The sequence below is a fragment of the Microtus oregoni genome, unplaced genomic scaffold (assembly GCF_018167655.1).
Source record: "Microtus oregoni isolate MIOR12 unplaced genomic scaffold, Mior012 000045F_ref0000178, whole genome shotgun sequence".
Classification (NCBI taxonomy): domain Eukaryota; kingdom Metazoa; phylum Chordata; class Mammalia; order Rodentia; family Cricetidae; genus Microtus; species Microtus oregoni.
The window spans coordinates 5,592,931-5,609,130 of record NW_024543219.1 but is presented as its reverse complement, the minus strand read 5'-3'; positions in this window follow the sequence as shown (position 1 = coordinate 5,609,130).

The following is a 16,200-nucleotide window of genomic DNA, read 5'->3' as shown; positions in this document are numbered from 1 at the left end:
TTTGATTTGCTTTTCCCTGATTGCTAAGGATGTTGAACAATTCCTTAAGATTCCTTTGGCCATTTGCAATTTTTCTTTTGAGAATTCTCGGTTTAGATCTGTACTTCATTTTTTGATGGATTGCTTGATAATTTGATGTTAGAGTTACTTGAGTTCTTTATATATTTTGGAGATCAGTTTTTTGTCTGATGTTGGATTATTGAAGATCTTATTTTTCATTCTATATGCTTAGTGAATATGTCCTCTACCTTATAGAAGCTTCTCAGTTTCATGAGGTCCCATTTTATTAATTGTTGGTCTCAGTTTCTGTGCTACTGGTGTTATATTTAGGAAGTAGTCCCCTTTGCCAATGCATTCAAGGCTACTTCCTATTTTCTCTTCAACAAGGTTCAGTGTGGCTACATTTATGTTGACGTTTTTGATTCATTTGGACTTAATTTTATGCATGCAGATAGATACATTTAGATCTATTTGTATTCTTCTACATATTGGTATCCAGTTTGCCCAGCACCATTTGTTGATGATGCTTTCTTTTGTTCCATTGTATAATTTTAGATTCTTTGTCAAAAATCATGTGTTCATAGGTGTATGGATTAATATCAGTATCTTTGATTTGAATCCATTGGTCCACCTTTTTGTTTTTATGCCAATATCAAGTTGTTTTCATTACTGTAGCTCCATAATAGAACTTGATGTCAGGGATGGTGATGTATCAAGAAGTTCCTTTATTATATAGGATTGTTTTGACTATTCTGGGTTTTATTCCATATGAAGTTGAGTACTGTTTTTCTGAGGTCTGTGAAGAACTGTGCTGGATTTTGAAGGGGTTGCACTGAATCTCTAGATTTCTTTTTGTAGAGCTGTCACTTTTGCTATATTGATCCTGCCTATTCAAGAGCATGGGAGATCTTTCCATTTTCTGATATTTTCCTCAATTTTTTCTTCAAAGACATAAAGTTCTTGTTGTATAGCACTTTCACTTCTTTTGTTAGTGTTACCCCAAGATATTTTATATTATCTGTGGCTATTTTGAAGGGTGATGTTTCTCTGATTTCTTTCTCAGCTTCTTTATCATTTGTATATAGGAGGGCTACTTTTTTTGAGTTCATCTTTGAATCTTCCACATTATTGAAGGTGTTTATCAGTTGTAGAATTTTCGGAGTCACTTAAGTATAATATCATATCATCTGCAAATAGTGAAAATTTGACCTCTTCCTTTCCAATTTGTATCCTTTTGATCCCCTTTTGATGTCTTATTGCCCTAGCTAGAACTGTGAGTACTATGCTAAATATATATGGAGAGAGTAGACTGCCTTGTCTTGTTCCTGATTTTAGTAGAACTGCTTTGATTTTTCTCTCCATATAATTTGATGTTGGCTTTTGGCTTCCAGTATATTGCTTTTATTCTGTTTAGATACATTCCTTATATCCTTGATGTCTCCAACACCTTTATCATAAAGGCATACTGGTTTTGGTTGAACACTTCTTAGGCATCTAATAAGATGATCATATGTTTTTTTACTTTCTATTTATTTATATGGTAGATTACATGGATATATTTTCATATGTTAAACTATGCATCTCTGGGATGAAGTCAACTTGATCATAGTAGATGATTTGTTTGCTGTATTTTCTTAAGTATTTTTGCATCAGTGTTTATGCATGAGATTGGTCTGTAATTCTCTTTCTAAGCTGCATCTTTGTATTGTTTGGGTACCAGGATAACTGTTGCCTCATAAAAAGAGTTTGGCTATGTCCTTTCTGTTTCTATTGTGTGGAATAATTTGAGGAGTATTGGTATTAGTTCTTTTTTGAAAATCTTGTAGAATTCTGTGCTGAAACCAAGTGGTCCTGGGCTATTTTTGGTTGGGAGACTTTTGATGATGACTTCTATTTCCTTGTGAGTTATAGGTCTATTTAAATTGTTTATCTGTTTTTGATTTAATTCTGGCATATGTTACCTATCCAAAAAATTGTCAATTTCTTTTAAATTATTCAATTTAGTGGAGTATAGTTTTTTTGAGGTATGACCTGATGATTCTCTGAATTGTCCTCTGTGTTTGTTTTTATGTCCCTTTTTTCATTTCTGATTGTGTTAATTTGCATATTCCCTCTCTGCCTTTTGGTTAGTTTGGATAAGGTTTTTCCTATCTTGTTGATTTTCTCAAAGAATCAACTCTTTGTCTCTTTAATTCTTTATATTGCTTACTTTGTTTCTATTTTATTGATGTCAGCCCTCAATTGGATTATTTCCTGTTATCTACTCTTCCTGGCTGAGTTTACTTCTTTTTGTTCTAGAGCTTTCAGAAATATGTTAAGTCACCTATTTGAGATTTTTTTCCAGGTTCTTTAAGTAGGCACTTATTGCTTAGTGCCCCATAAGTTTGGGATGGCTGTGCAATCATTTTCATTGAATGCTAAGAAGTCCTTAAGTTCTTTATTTCTTCTTGACTCAGGGGTGATTCAGTTGAGCATTGTTTAGTTTCCATGAGTCTGTAGGCTTTCTGCAATTAGTGTTGTTGTAGAATTCTAACTTTAAGCTACTGTGATATGATAAGATACAAGATTTACTCCAGTTTTTTATATCTGTTGAGGTTTGCTTTGTGACCAAGTACAGTACATGATCAATTTTAGAAAAGGTTCCATGAGATGTTGAGAAAAAAGATATATTATTCTGTGTTTGAATTAAATGTTTTGTAGATATTTATTAAGTCCACTTGAGTCATGATATTTGCTAGTTCTCTTATTTTTTCTGTTAAGTTTATGTTTGGGGAAAATGGGGTGTTGAAATCTCCTCCTATTTGTGTGTGGGGTTTGACTTGTAATTTAAGTTTTGTAATGTTTCTTTTACATATGTGGGTACTCTTGTATTTGGGACATAGATTTTCAGAACTGAGACTTCATCTAGATGTAATTTTCCTGTGATGGGTATGAAGTGTCCTTCTCCATCTCTTTTGATTGATTTTAGTATGAAGTCTATTTTGTTAGTTATTAGGAAAACCACACCTGCTTGTTTCTTAGAAACATTTGTTTGGAATATTTTTATCAATCCTTTTTTTTCTTTCTTTTACTTTTTTTAGCATTAATTTTTTATTGCTTTATAAATAATACCATTAAAAATTTCAACCTCCTCCCCTCCTCTTAGTTCCTTCCCACTTCCACATTCCCCCTCCTCCCTTCCCCTCCAGTCCTAAGAGAGGGCAGGGTAAGAGGAGAAGGGGAGAGAGAAGGGAGAAGGAGAGGACTGGGGAGAGCTTGGGGAGTGGGATGGTGGCGATGGAGGAAGGGCAGATATGGGAGCAGGGAAGAAGATATCTTAATTAAGGGAGCCATTTTAAAGTTTGGCTCTAGAGAAGTTCCCAGGTGTCCAAGGGGATGTCCTCAGCTAGGTCCTTGGGCAGTAGAGTAGAGTAGAGGGTGCCTGAACTGGCCTTGTCCCATAGCCACACTGATGAATATCTTGAATATCGCAATAGAACCTTTGTCCCCTGATGAATGGAGATAGAGACAGGGACCCACATTGGAGCACTTGACTGAGCTCCCAAGGTCCAGTTGGTGAGCAGAAGGAGGGAGAAGATGAGCAAGGAAGTCAGGACCGCGAGGTGTTCTTCCAACCACTAAGATGGTGTGACTGATCTAATGGGAGCTCACCAATCCTTTATTGTATGGTAATATCTGTCTTTGGGTTTAAGTGTATTTCTTGTATGCAGCAGAAGGATGGATCCTGTTTTCATATACATTTTTTAATCTGAGTCTTTTTATAGATGAATTGAGTACATTGATATTAAGAGCTATTAATGACCAGTGATTGTTTATTCCTGCTATTTTTCAGGACTAATGTTTGTGTTCTTTTCTTTTTTGGGTTTACTAGTATGAGGTGTGAGTTTACTTGTTGCATGTATTTTTGTTGGTGCAGCTAACTTCATTGGGTTAGAATTTTCCTTCTAATACTTTCTATAATACTGGATTTATGGATATGTATTGTTTGAATTTGGTTTTGTCATAGAATATCTTGTTTTCTCTATCTTTGGTGATTGAAAGCTTTGCTCGGTATAGTAGTCTGTGCTTGCATCTGTGATCTTTTAGTGTCTGCAGCAGGTCTGACCAGGACTTTCAAAGTGTCTATTGATTAGTCAGGTGTAATTCTGACAGGTCTGCCTTTGTATCTTACATATCAGTTTTCCTTTACAGTTATTAATATTCTTTCTTTTTTCTGTATGTTTAGTGTTTTGATTATTATATTGCAAGGGGACTTTATTTCTGATCTACTCTATTTGATGTTCTGTATGCTTTTGTTCTTTCATAGGCATATCCTTCTTTAGGTTGGGGAAGTTTTCTTCTATGATTTTGTTAAATACATTTCCTGTGCCTTTGAGCTGGAGTTCTTCTCCTTTTTCTATTCCTATTATTCTTAAGTTTGGCATTTTCATAGTGTCCTAGATTTCCTGGAAGTTTTATGTTAAGGATTTGATGTATTTAACATTTTCTTTGACCCATGAATTTAACTTCTCTATTAAATCTTGAACTCCTGAGATTCTCTCTTCCATCTCTTGTAATCTGCGGGCTATGTTTTCATGTGTAATTCCTATTAGTTTACCCAGATTTTCCATTTTCAGAATTCCTTTGATTTGTGTTTTCTTTATTGCTTCTATTTCAATTTTCAAGGCTTGAACTGTTTACTTCACTTGTTTGATTGCTTTTACTTGTTTTTCTTTAAGAGATTTATTGATTTCTTGCAATTTTTCATTTGATCTTTTCCTCCATTTATTTAAGGGAATTTTTCATTTCCTCCTTTAGGGTCTCTATCATCTTCATAAAACTTCAACCTTCTCTGGGTTAGGGTGTTCAGGTCTTCCTTTTGTAATACCACTAGGTTCTGGTGGTATCATATTGATTTTTATGTTCTTGAATGCGTTCTTACACTGCTGTCTGCCCATTTCTTCCTCCAGTGAGTGAAGATGGAGCTTGTGCTTCAGGGAGTCTCTCTTCCTCCAGTTGGTGAATGTGGAGCCTGTGGCTTAGGTTATCACTTTTCCACTGGGTACAGCAGGTCTGTGCCTATAGTATATTCTAATAAGACTTAGGACTCCTCTCCAGGGTCATTCTGGTCCAAGTCTCTCTCTAGGGCAGTTTGGGCCAGAGCTTTGTCTGGGGGCAATTTGGGTCAAGGCTCTAGTGGTCACAGCTGTGATGGGGGATGGTGTGTGGAGGATGCTTGGGGTCTCTGGCACTAGTTGGGGGGGATAAGTCATGGGATAGTCCTCCAAGGGCAAGGACTTGGAGACCTGAGCCCTCCAACCAGGAACCTAGAGTCTCACATCTCCAGAGGCAGTCTGGTCCAAGGCTATGGTGGTTACAGATGTGGTAGGGGATGGTAGCAGGTGTGCGAAGACTGTTCAGTGTCTCTGTGGCTTGGTGGGTAGTGGTGTGGCATGGGATATTCTTCCCAGAGCGAGGACCTAGAGAGCTGAGCCCTCCAACTGTATTCACATTTTCTCCTCAGTTTGAAGGATCTTTGATTGAAAAAACTATCTATATTTGCAAACTTTTTCCCAACTCCATCTTCTAAACCTTGGATTTTGGAGTTTTGTCTCCTGGATGTGTCACACAGTTCTTGGAAGGTCGGAATATGTTTATTACTTTTCTGTGTAGTTTATGATCATAATGCTGTTTCAATCTTGTCTTTCAACTATGAAACTCATCCTTCCTGGACTTGTCTGTTAATGGTACTTTCTAATGTTTTATTGTTGATTGACTGATTCCTCCCTTGCTAACTATTATGACTGGTTCATTTTTCAGAGTTTTCTTGCTGAAGCCAGTCTCAGTTTTTTAAAAATTTCTCCAAGTTTTTGATTTTTCATTCACTTGATAACTTCTTTATCCAGTCCCTGAGTTGACTCTCCTACCTTGTTCTTATGCTTACTTGACTCCCATAGATGGTCAAAAGAGAACACTAAGTCTTTATCTTATATTTTAGCTGTCCAGTTCTTTGTCCACTACTGAGGAGTTGTGAGATTAGGTCGATGTCATAGTGTGTGATTGTCTCATATGATTTCTGTGTTATTTCATTTATTCTCTGTGTGTTGTGCATCTGATTGATGTGTCTTCTTTCATTCTCTGTTTTATCCTTCTGTTTGTCTCATGTGATTTCTACTTGGACTTATATTATGTACTGTTAATAAGCAGAAAATGTGTCTGAACTACCAGATATAATGACTTAGCAGAATTCCCAATGCTGACTTATGGTTGAAAACACAAGGGAACTTTTCCAAATCCCCAATAGAGTTCAATGACAGTGTTTGGGTGAAAATGTACTTCTTTTTAGCTAATCTTTAAATTATTAAATGAATGAGGAAAGGGAAAAGAGAAAAAGACAGACTAAAATTAAAATAAGAAAGGAATCATGTGAGTCATAGTTTTGGGTAATAGAGAAACTGTTGTATTGCTAGAGTCATAAAAGTTTTGACAGCAATATTAAATTATAAGACAGCAACCTAACAAAATATTAACACACACACACACACACACACACACACACACACATATATATATATATATATATATATATTAAATGCAATCTTCTGGAAATAACATGGATATGCATTAACAAAATCACAATAGCAGTGTCTCAAGCATAAGATTGGAATTTTAAACATTGTGTCATTATCAGAAGATTCAGCTCCATCTGAGGAACTACATTATGTTGGTGCTTACGTGGGGAAAGGGTGTCATACTCCTCAGTGGTGTAATACTGATGAGCAATTGTCTTTACTCCAGTAGCTTCTTTGCCCAGGTCCATATTCATGGAAGAAACCCCACATAAAGGCAGTAGACCACAACAAAAAATATAAATATAAGACAAAATGAGACTTGTTGAAAAGGAGTTGAGGGAGCATAGTCTGAGAAGGTAATTGGGGAATACAACCAAAGTACATAAGGGTGTATATGTGTATGTGTGTGTGTGCAAAACTGAACAATAGTAATAGATTTAAAACCCAATATTAAAATATTCAATAGCATAAATTAGAAGACATCGTGCACACAGACATTGTTTCATCCAATTCAGGATGAGGGGTTTTCTCCCTCTGCTTGGGTTGATTGTATATCAGTCTCCACAGATGGGAAAGGCTGCCAGTCTCATGAATCCAAACATGCTATCATTTTGTCCTTCCAGAAGAGGATTTCTGTGGTTAAAAAAAAACCTCCTTTTCTGCCAGAAGTTTTTGAGGTGAGTCCCTGTTCTATTTTGGTTTGGATTACATGATGAAACAAAGATCAAAATAAGCCAGGTTACAAAAGAGAATATTTCAGATTATAATTCCACCTCATATTGCATCATTGAGGGAACCAATCAGAGCTCAGGGTAAAAATCCAGAGCCAGGAACTGAATCAGAGACCAGGGAAAATTGCATTAGGACTGCTGAATTTTCTCTCTGTGGATCCCATGGAGACAATGCAGGCAGAGACTTCAGTGTTGGCTACAGCTGTTAGTAACTGCTGTAAGCATGTTACAGCTCTGTTGTTTGACTAGTTCTTTGTAGAGAAAGTCCCATCTCATCACTGTTTCTTTAGTGTTTAGTGCTTTCTCTTAAAAAAAAAAACTTACTATGCTTTTATTTTTTACCTTAGTTGTTTTCATGAAAACTAGAAACCAACATCTAATCTGACAACTTCTCCAGAAGTTTTATAGTCTCAATATAAACAATCTGGAAACAGGGGCTAGGACATTAACTCAGAAGTTAAAAGCATTTGCAGCTCCATCAAAGTACTCAGATTCAGTTTCCAGCACTCACATGGCAACTCATATTCTTTAGTAATTCCAATTACAGAAAATATAATGCCCTCCTCTATTGTGATAAGACTGCTAGTAAGTTCCCTGCTGCTTAGCCCCAAAATAATTACACAGAAACTGTATTAATTAGATCACTGCTTGGCCTATTAGCTCTAACTTCTTTTTGGCTAGGGATTTAACCCATTTCCATCATTTCATATTTTACCATGAGGCTTGTGGCCTACTGGCAAAGTTTCAGTGTGTTATTTTTCCTGCAGCACTTTTTTTCTGCTACCACTGAGTCAGCAAAACCTCTCTTAAGAGAGCCAAGTCTCTGATTGCTTTTGGGAAACAGAGCCTACCCAAGAAAATGTTGCTACCAAACCATGCTTAACTCTGTTCTTTTGTGTTTAGAATTCCTTTTTAAGCTTTTTCAGATTTTACGTGGATTTAATTGACCACGCTGGGATTGGGTGACAATTTGTTGTAATAAGACCTCTAGTTAGCTCCCAGCTACTTAGCCCCAAAATAATAACACGGAAATTGTATTAATTAAATCATTTATTGGCTTATTAGCTCTAACTTCTTATTGACTAGCTTTTACATCTTAATTTAACCCATTTCCATTATTTTATAATTTATCACAACCTCGTGGCCTACCAGCAATGTTTCAGCATCTCTGTCTCCAGTGGTGGCTCCATGGCTTCTCTCTGACACCACCCCTTTCTTCCAGCATTTAGTTTAGATTTTCCTACCTAGCTAAGTTCTGCCCTGCTATATGATCAAAGAAGTTCCTTTATTTATTAATGGTAATCACAGTATACAGAGGGGAATACCACATCACTCCTCTGGCTTCCATGGGCAACAGCCATGTACACAGTACAAACACATATGTGCAGGCAAAAGAGTTACACACAGATTATGAAATAAAAATAAACTTTTGAAAACATATCTGGAAACACATTTCATGGAATTTTGTTTCCCATGTTGTTCTGCTTGTAGGATGGATATGGAAAAAGAAACTGCAGAAAAGTTGAAAATCATGAATGATATATTTGTTTTTTTATATATACCTCAGCAGATCCAGGCCCAGGCACACATGATTTCAGTGAGGTTTCAGCTCAATTTACCATTAACTCTCTTCTCTTCACTTCTAGAGCTTTCCTTCATCTTGGGTCACGTCTGAGTGTAAAATGTTGGAAAATATCTTGACTTCTGAATTTCTCTCAAAAAAGAGAGATTGAGGAGATGAGGGAAGTTTGTCTTTCTAGATTCCAACTAGATTATGAGCCTCACTGTATTTTCTAAAGTATCAATACAATCAGGTGCTGCCTACATGCAACTGTCCTTCTCTACTCTGTTCTAGCTGACCTTCAGTATCTCAAGCTCAGTACCAGATGCAAAGACAATGATATGGAGGGACTCCCCAGGAACAAGTTACCTGGGTGAACTCCTCATAATGTATCTCTGACAACTTCACTGACAATGGCTCTGCTTCTCTAAGTTTCACAAGGGAATTTTGTTCTTTGCACTTCCAGATGCATAGGCTGAGGTATGTGCTGTTATAAACTTCAAGGAAATCAATACTTTAAATCATTCTGGTGCAAGATTGGCAAGTAAAGATAAATACTACACATGGTCTCTGTGGTTTTTTTTAAGCTAAATTCTTTCAAGACAAAATATTAAAAGAAAGCACTCACGAAGACTGTTACTAAATTGCATTTTTTGGGGTTTTACTTAGAAACACACTTCTGAGCAGACCACAGACGAAGGAGTAATAGTTGGGACCTTCTTGTTTGTGTGCAGGTGTTCTCATCAGTGCTCCCTGATAGATGCTATGCTCAAGGGGCTCCAGTTTTTGTTCAGCTTGTGCTATCATTTCAAACACTGTGATCCTGTTCCCAGAGTGCACAGAAATACTTCCCTGAATCTTCCACCTGTGAGGCTGAAATGACAAGGCTGATGGACTTGGCTGATCTCTTGAAGGTAATAGAGTAGCGGTTGCTTTTCTCAGTCCGAGTAGAATAAGAAATTTGGTGAAGAAGAAAAATCATTTCTCCACTAAGAAGCTGCTTGTACCAATAAAGATAGTATAAGTTCCAACTTGTCTCATATTAACAGTCTATGGTGACTTCTTTTCCCTCCTGCGTGCTTACCGTTGATTGTAGCTGAGTCACTTTCTGGCCCAAATTGGATCCTGCAGAATGATTGAAAGAAAAAAAAAGTTTATTCTGTGAGAATCTGAACAAAACACTGTTGGAATTTGGTACTTTGAGACACAAGACAACCCTAACTAAAGATATATGTTGCTTACTTATCTCTAGTTCCTGTCCCCCATCATGTAAATGTGAACTGCCATATTCCTTGGGCAATGCTTCCTGCTTAATGTACTTAACTATATGTTAAACATACATACCAGAGAAGGCCAAGGCCACCAACACATAGAGCAGGCTGTGGAGAGGCATGGGGTGCATGTCTGTGTGTTTCCTTGGCCGTAGATCAGTGTTAAGTATCTCAGTACTTGACACTGCTCATGTATTTCTTCTGTTTCCTACATCTCCTCAAACAGGAAATGGGGTTTTGTATGATCATAGGCCACAAGTTCCTTGTACAGAGAGAAAAAAGTGTAGCTCACCACAGACTTTTACTTGCTACTTGTTTTTCTTGGTAGTTAAAAGAGGCAGTACTTAAAAGGAAGAATGGGAAAATCTGCCCCTGCTGAGGGTGATTCTGCTTTGCACTCATGGTTGTTAGTCAGTGGGAATATTTGGGTGACCCAAAGTCATATTCATCATGAGCTTTGTGTAATATGTATAATATATTTAAAGATTATTGTTATATGTTTACTTCTCTACATCTATTGTCTAATAAAGCTTAATTAAAACAAATAATGATAAGTCCATGCATTTCCTGTGAAACACTGGCATCTGAAAGAGTCTTCCTCCTTTACTGAGTGCTAGGGTCGCTATAAATTCAGCAATTAACAGAGCTACTTGTAAATCACATGGTGAAGGGCAGTCCATCAGAATTCCAGACTATCCCCATTTGCTCATGTTCTGTGAAACTGTAACAGGAATAAAATAATGATATTCAGAGGCTGAGGAGATGCTCATGTGACAGTTCCTACTGTGGATCATGAGGACCTATGTGTTGATCTCCAGACACATAAGAATTTAGTGGATGTGGGTGCAGCTGAAATCATAGCTCTGGGAAACAGAGATGGGGAATCTGGGGTTTTCTTAGTCTAATTCAATTGGTGAGCTTCAGTTTCAGTGAGAACCACTACCATACAAATATGAAAATAGAGAAATAAATAAACAAATACATGAATGAATGAATGTGGAGAGCAATAGAGGAAGATATTCAATGTTGATCACTGGATTATATTCACACAGAGGGAGAGAGATGAGAGAGAGAGAGAAAGAGAGAGAGAGAGAGAGAGAGAGAGAGAGAGAAAGAGAGAGAGAGAAACAGAGACACATAAAAGTATCACTAATTTGAAAATACACTTTTACAAAACCTGATTAACTGTAAAGTCTATCATCATGGTTTATTCAGAAGATTGTCTTGTTTTCTCCACACAAAGAACTCTACTTATTACAAGTCCTAGAATCTTCTATACCATGCCCTGAAGTATTCAGTTTCACTTGTTAAATTCTGTTTATTTTTAAATGTACAAAATGGGATAATGATAATCTTGCTATTCTTCTTCTTGACTCAAGCCTATTACATATACATGGCACATATAACCAGAAAGCACATAGGACCTTAATAATGCCTCATAAATTGTTGGTTGAACTTTTGTGTACTACTGTATCATCAATTAGACTGTACCTCGTAATCTTTTATTTGCTCTCTTTATCCCAATGGAAGAAATGAACCAAAGGGATCAAAAGAGAAAAGTACAAACAAGATCTCTGAAATAGTCCCATGTTCCTACAAGTCCACAAGAGTATACAGGGAAAGTACAGCTGACAGATCAATAGACTAACTCATGGGCGTATTGTCTAGTGAGGAATCCAATTTGCAGAGCTTCAGGGACACATGCCTTTTGAATAGTCTCTATCCTTTCTGTTAAAACCTTGTGAAGCCATAGTGTTCACTTTTTCCATAGTGGGAATCATCCTGAAATAGCCAAGCAGTGTATTTCTCATTTACTGAACCTGACTTTCTTCTCTACTGGCACTGGATGACCTTTTTCCACACTGTGGGACCCTGGTGTGAAAGTATTCACTCAGTCAAAGAAACCATTGTCCTCATAGTCAGATCTACATGAAGCTACCCACCCCCCTGCATGCACACACACAATTATCCTTAATGGCAGGACATCCAACAAGGGAAGGAGGCTTGCAAATAGACCACATAAGAACCTCAAGAGATAGGCATTGAAAAGGAGAGAACATGTCTGCCCTTACTGGAAAACAGGTCTGGGTGGCTTTGAACTCTCAGGAGAGTGTAACATACTGGTTTTTGCTCTACTCTAACATGCTATTAATATTCTATATTTATCTTCACCATGGTTTCAATTGACACGGGATCTTAATCTAAGAAATTTACTGTTTGTGCCTTTACTCCTAGAGGTACAGGAAAAAAAGTTTGAACCACTAAACCAGTTCCAGAGAAAGGAATTCAATCAGGCACCCTGCTGCTTAGCCAGGGGTTGGTAATGGCAGTCTCCAAAGAAATTCCCTTAGCAAGATGCCAAAACAAATCAAGCACCCTAGCTTTCCTCCAGTGGCTTACACTGGTTGTCATGGTTACCACAATGCTGTGTTCCCAGCTGCCAGAAAAGGAAGGGGGGAATACTCAGAACATGAACAACACTTCTACATTTTTCTTCCCTCTTTTCTACATTTACTACAAACTTCTACCTTAACTAGTCACTAGAAATGTAGTTACAACACTAAAGGCCCCTGTTTTCCTCTTCTTAGAGTTCTGTTCTGATTTAAAGTCCCATCCTTAATTACTCCTCCCAGTATCTGCTGGGGAGCTTCATAGCCACGCCCTCTCAGACAGGGTAGTAAAGTATTAGGTGCCTGCTTTTTCAGACTTACTGATTTTTGTGGCTCTGTGTAATACTTGTTTGGTATCATTGTTATTGCATATGGAATTGGCAATTGTGTCTTTATGTGTATATAAACTGAAAGGCTTGTGGGGAATGGAAATTTTTTGAAGTACAAAGAGAAAACATAAATAAGAAACATATTTGAGTTGATTTGATCACCCTCAGACAATTTTAGTCAGTTTTTGCTAGATGTAAGCATTCTGTTCTGAACCCTGAAGGGCTGTTGAGGCTAGAGTTCAGAGGCCCCCGAAACCAGGTCTTACTATGAGTTTAAATAACCAGTCAACATGTACATCAAGGACAAGTTTCTGGTATCTGAGATATACACCTCTGCCCATCTCACTGCTGTGTCAAGGCAGCACATGCCCTAGACTACAGTCTCTGTGCCTAAGCAAGAGACCATGGGAGCCACAGTAGCCCAAGGAGCTCAGGATGGCAGGGCTGTGCCCTGCTCTAGTTCTCCACAGAGCAGCTAGATGCTCTCCATGCTGCACAACTTTCCTTGTGATGTAATTGACAAACAATAATTCCTAGTGAAGATAAAGGTCCAAGTTGGTGAACAGTAAAAAGCAGTGAAAAGTACTTGCTGCTAATCATAAAGATGGATGTTCAGAACCCACTTAAGCTGAGTGCCCCATAAAGTCTGCAACTTCAGGTTTTGAGTGATTGGATGCCATCTTCTAGCCTTCACATGCACACGGGTGTGTGTACAAGTTTGTGTATACTTACATGGGCGTGTACTCACCCAAAAGTAAACAAAAACAAAATCTTTTTAAAATAAGGCTTAATATTTAAGGAATCATGTCAAAGAGATTATTTATTCATGTAAATGCGGAGTAGGTGTAATGGGGTTTTGTATCCCTGATGCCATTCTATTTCTGTGACGATATACCATGAACAACTCCACTATTACAAAAAAGAAAAAGAAACACAGTTAATTAGGGGATTGCTTACAATTTCAGAGGTTTAGTCCATTATTGTTGGAACATCACTGTCTAGGTTTGGGTTTACGCTGCTGTGAAGAGGCACCAGGACCACGGCAACTCTTAAAAGGAAACCTTTAATTGGAGTGGCTCACTTGCAGTTTTAAAGGTTCAGTCCATTATCATCATGGGGAACATCATGACCTATAGGTAGACAAGGTGCTGGCTGCATCTTGATCAGAAGGCAAGAGGAAAATGATCCATGACACTGGGAGTATCTTGAGTGACAGAGACTTCAAAGCCACCCACACAGTGACACACTTCTTCCAAAACAAGGCCAAACCTGCTTCAACAAAAAGACACTACCCAATAGTGCCACTAACTTTGGGGGGGCATTGTCTTCCAAACTACTATAATGGTCAAAAGAACGATGCATGGTAAACAATATCTTGGATAACTATATAAAAAAAAAACTCCAGGAAACAAGACAGAGGGACTTTTACTTCAAGTGTACTGTGCTCCCTTGATTGATCTTGGAAGTGATTTCATGTCTCCTATGCTAAATATTTACATTCAAATTATATGACATGTTTATTCTTGCTGGCTGTCAGATCATAGGTATAGAACCCAGTGTGGTCAGTGTACTCTGTATCTCAATATGGCCTTCTACTTCACTTTTGTAATTTCCCAGATATAATATTTAGTAAATCCCAGGCAATATGTTTAAATTGTCCTATTCTGAAAAAGTTCTAGGAAAGGGAATCTCTGCTAACATTTATTATAAATAAACTAGGGTTTATTTATGTTTTTCCAATTATGTGGGGGTTTTTTTGTTATTTTTGTATCATTGCTGTCTTTGTTATATTCATGAATAAAAGTCACTGAAACTGAAGTTTGTCTACAGCATTAGACTGTTGCTGGCCGCATTCTTTCAGGTCCTTAGATCACTTGTCTATCAGATAGACCCATATACATCAGTGAAAGTCAACAAATTGTCATGATGGGGAACTTGGTGACATGCAGGCAGGTAATAGGGCAGTAGCTGAGACCGATATCATTATGTGAAGGCAGAAAGAGAAGGCTACTCACTCTACTGGCTTGACATAGGATTTTGAAATTGTAACCCACTGCCTGAAACTGCAACCCACTGCCCCCGCAGTGGCAAACTTCCACCAATAAGGTTAGACATCCTAATTCTTATAATCCTTTAAAATATTATCACTTTCATGTGGCTAAAAAATTAGATGTATGAGCCTGTGGGAGCATTGCTTTTCAAATCACCACATTCTTCTTCCTGGTCCCCACAGGCTTGTAGACATGTCATAATGCAAACATGCTCATCTTCAAAAACCCTGATTATATATCACAGTCTCAACATGTTTAAAAGTCCAAAGTTCAGAGTCTCTTCTGACTCAAGGCAATCCCTTAACTGTAATTTGCTATAAAATCAAAATTTAGAAACAGATTACACATTTCCAACATAATACACCAAAGAATATATATTACCATTAAAAAGGGAGGAAAGAGAGCATAGTAAGGAAATTCTGGAACAAAGCAAGACTGAAAACATGCTGGGCAAACTGCAAACTCTGCATTTCTGTGTCTGATGTCAAAATTCTCTTCAGATCTCTACATCCTTCCAGCTTTCTTGACTGCAGCACACTTCTTGCCCTTGGGCTCATTCTGCTACCTGTTAGCTCCTTTCCTTAGTAGATATCCAAAGACTCTTGGATTTCTAACAACTTGGGTTCTCTAAGGCAATCAGGTTTAAACTTCATCGTTTCACACACCTGCCTATCTGGATTCTCTTTCAAGGACACCCCTGTGGCATGTCTGGGCTCAATGGCTTTCCCTAGTTCCAGAGAGAGATTTCAAGTGTTCATTCTTGACTCTAAAGTCAGAGCACATGGCTGAAGTTGTCAAGTTCTGCTGCTTACTGGGGCTGGAACATAGCCTCTTTGTTGAACTACAGCTTCACAACTTTCTGATATCAATTGTCTCCTTCACTGCCTAAGCTTGACTACCCTGGCACTCACTCTATAGTCAAGATTGGCTTATAACTCAGAGATCAGCCTTAAGTGTCACATGAAGATTCCCAAGTGGTGATAATTATGAGGAGCAGTAGGAGGGAGAACATGAGCAAGGAAATCAGGACCACGAGGGGTGCACCCACCCACTCAGACGTTGGGGCTGATCCAATGGGAGCTCACCAAGGCCAGCTGGACTGGGTCTGAAAAAGCATGGGATCAAACCAGACTCTCTGAACGTGGCGGACATTGAGGGCTGACTGAGAAGCCAAGGACAATGGCACTGGGTTTTGATCCTACTGCATGTACTGGCTTTATGGGGGCCTAGTCTGTTTGGATGCTCACCTTCCTAGACCTGGATGGAGGAGAGAGGACCTTGGACTTCCCACAGGGCAGGGAACCCTGACTGCTCTT